Consider the following 3,761-nt stretch of genomic DNA (forward strand, 5'->3'; position numbering starts at 1 on the left):
GGATACAGAAAATGTGGTACATTTGCACTGTGGAGTATTACTCGGCTAATAAAAAAATAATCCTGAATAACGTAGCCCAGACTCAGAAAGACAAACCTGGTAGGTACTCACTGATAAATGGATATTAGCTATAAAGTACAGGGTAACCAGGCTACAATACACAGACCTTGGAAGGCTGAGTAACAAGGAGGGCTAAAGGGAGGACACATGAATCTCCCTGGGAAGAGGAAATAGAATAGACATATCAGGTGGACTGGGGATACGTGGGGACAGAAAAAGGAGGGATCAGGTGGGAGGAAGAGGAAGAGGAGGAGGAGGAAGAGGAGGAGGAAGAGGAGGAGGAAGAAGAAGAGGAGGAAGAGGAGGAGGAGGAGAGAGAGAGAGAGAGAGAGAGAGAGAGAGAGAGAGAGAGAGAGAGAGAGAGAGAGAGAGAGAGAGAGAGCGCATGTGTACTGGGAGAGCCAACTGGAATGGGAACTTTTCAGGAGTAAGGTGCACACCTAGTGCAGTGGAAACTCCCAGAAATCTACAAGAGTGGCCCTAGTTATGATGTCTGGTAGTGGCAATACAGAGCCTGAACCAGCCATCTCCTATAACCAGGAAAAACTTCCAGTAGAGGGATTGACACCAACCCAGCCTCAAAATCCCCAACCTACAATCTGTCCTTCTGCAAGATGTGCTGGAGTAAAGGTGGCGCAGGAAGAAAGATGGAAAGAAGGAAAATGCCTTACAGCTGGATATTGTGGAGGCATTTTCTCAGCTGATGTTTCTTCCTTTCAGATAATGCTAGTTTGTGTGTCAAGTTGATATAATATCAGCCTGCACAATCACAGTGCCTGGTTTTTAGCGGTTTGCTAAGAAAACCCAAGATTCCCCCCAGAGGCCTGTAGAGAATCCAGTGTACATTTAAAATTCTTAACCATATTTAATATCCATGCCAAGAACCTAGAAGGGGTAGAATTTGAGAGACCACAGCAAATAATCAGGCTGGTAGCTTTATATACATTAAATTTTTAAAAATGTATTCTTATGTATCTGTTTGTCTCTATGAATGTCTGTCATGCACATGGGCACCTACAAAGTCCACAGGGGGGGACACCAAATTCCTTGTAGCTGGAGCTACAGACAGTTGTGAGACGCCTAATGCAGGTGCTGTCAACCTGAAAGAGCTGAAAGTGCTCCTAGCCACTGAACCAGTTCTTCAGTCCCACTTTACATGTATTTTTGATACTAGCAATCTATATCAAATGGTGCAGGCCTGTGATTACAGATACTAGGGAGACAGAGAGATGCGAATCCAAATTCAAGACCTACCTGGGCTACCGTGTAAGTCCAATGACAATCTGGAGAAGTTAGAGAAATCCTATCACGACACAAGAAGCCTATACTGCTGGTGGGAGGTTAAAGTAATAGAGCCACTTTGGATATCAACCTGGAGAGTCCTCAGAAAAATTAGAACTAAGGGGTACGTCCGCAGCAGTCACCTCTTGTAAGGGGTGGGAAAAAGTCAGGAGGAGGAGGGGGGAGTTGGCTTGAGCATGGGTTTGCTCTCCATTCTGTGCAAATTGAAAAATGTGCTGGACCAGGAGGTGCGGATCCTCCTGGGATTGGATAATGCTGGCAAGAGTACTCTGCTCAAGCAGCTTTGCCCCTGAGAACATCAGCCATATCACACAGACACAGGGTTTTAACATCAAAGTGTGCAGTCATAGGTTTTAAGCTGAGTGTTTGGGACATTGGTGGTCAGAGGAAAATCAGACCATACTGGAGGCATTGTTTTGTAAACACTGATATTCTTACATGTGTAATTGACAGTGCAGATAGAAAATGATTTGAAGAGATGAGTCAGGAACTAACGGAATTACTAGAGGAAGAAAAGCAACGTCATGTGCCAGTGCTCATCTTTGCTAACAAGCAGGACCTGCTCACAGAAGCTCCTGCCTCTGAGATTGCAGAAGGGCTAAACCTACACACCATCCAACACTATGTCTGGCAGATTCAGTCCTTCTCAGCGCTCGTAGGTGATGGAGCCCAGGATGGAGTCAGCTGGGTGTGCAAAAACATCAATGCAAAGAAGAAATAAAATGGAGACACAAGAGCTTCAGAAGCAGAACTCGGCCCTGGAAATACTGGTTTGCTTCTTTCTGACAAATGCTTTTCCATCTGTGCACAGCCACAGCTATGTGAAAAGAGGGGACAGGAGTTTAAGAAGAGTCCCCATTCCAGCAATAAATGTGAACTGATCTCAGAGGTTCAGTATTGTTTTTCAAATAAAGGAATTATATTATTTTCTCTACAAAAATTAGAACTATAACCTCCATATGACCCACTCTCTGACATATATCCAAAGAATTTATTACTTACTACAAAGATAATACTTGTACATCCATGTTCATTGCTGCTCTATAAATAATAACTAAGAAATGAAACCAACTTAGATGTGCATCAACTGACTGATGAATAAGGAAACAATGGTGCTTACACAAAGTGAAATATTCTTTAGCTGTGAAGAAAACCAAAATCCTGACATCTGTAAGCAAGCAGATGGGACTGGAGAACATTATACTGAGTGAGATCACTCAGCCTCCCAAATACAAAGTTTCTCTTTCACACATGGCCCGCAGGTCTTTCATTTTGTGCACTTGATGTGAAGCATATGTGGAAGCCATGAAACCAGAAATCGGTCATATGATGTACGTAGGAGAGGAGGATAGTGGAAAACAAAGTAGATAGTGGGATACTGGGAGCAGAAAAGTTCTGTTAGTAGAATGACTGAGGGGATGGGGTGATGAGGAAGGGTAATGAAAATGAAGTGTGCCTCAGGAAGCTATATGGGAACCCAAGATGTTGGACTCAATATATATATATATATATATATATATATATATATATATATATATATATATATATATATATATATATATATATATAATGTTAGTGAGTAGTAGAGCACATGTTAAATGAAATAGTGAGGCTGAGGGAATACGGCAAGCTAAATGTTTAATAAAGGATAGAGGCAGGGGTGGGGCAAAAGCGAAAGAGGACTAAGGTAGCTGAAACGAAAACTGTAGGAAAGCCTGTGCACAATCCCACTCATTTGTAAGCTAATTAAAACTGTGATTAAAAAAAATAGGAGTTTGAACTGTAATGCCCTGCATGGGTGAACAATGCTACCCAAAGAAGACATGCATTATGAAATCAAAATCTAAGTGCCAAGTACATTATTGTCTTCCCATGAATTATTGATCAGGGAGGCCCCAGAGGCACCCAAACAATTGAGTCTATTTCCACAACTCTTGGTTGCTCATCATAACTAGATAGTAATATTCTAGGGCTGAAAACACAATATAGTTTAATTGTAGGACATAGGGAAATCAATCTTGAACCGACTAGGAAACTCTCTCCCTGCTGTTTAACTTTCACAGTGTATGGGGTGCTATTCAGGTTGCCGTGGAGAAAGGCATCAAAGGTTTTACCAAGCACTGGACCCTGGATGCTGCAGGGTAGATCTGCCTGGGTTCTCACAGTGCAATAGTGAGCATGACTATTGGACTTGAAGGATGTTCTCCAAGAGGAAGTCCATGCTTAACACTATAAACATTTCAGAAAACATGGCTAGGGAAGTTATAGGCACAAGGTAAAAACCTATTGATACTGCTTTGCTTAATAACCATGTTGTCAAATGCCTTATAAATATTTATGTTTCTAGCCACAGATTTAAACTACTCCCAACACTGATCAGAGAAGCTTCTTTGCAGTGT

General features: G+C 42.0%; 1 pseudogene across 1 annotated transcript; it reads left to right on the top strand.

Annotated features, from left to right (window-relative positions):
* Positions 1 to 1,538: 1,538 nt before the first annotated feature.
* LOC311597225 (ADP-ribosylation factor-like protein 3) lies at positions 1,539 to 2,084 on the top strand (annotated as a pseudogene). Its single transcript has one exon. The product of its transcript is annotated as an ADP-ribosylation factor-like protein 3 (transcript).
* Positions 2,085 to 3,761: the final 1,677 nt, after the last annotated feature.

Source organism: Acomys minous, assembly GCF_964271855.1.
Source record: "Acomys minous genome assembly, chromosome: 5".
Classification (NCBI taxonomy): domain Eukaryota; kingdom Metazoa; phylum Chordata; class Mammalia; order Rodentia; family Muridae; genus Acomys; species Acomys minous.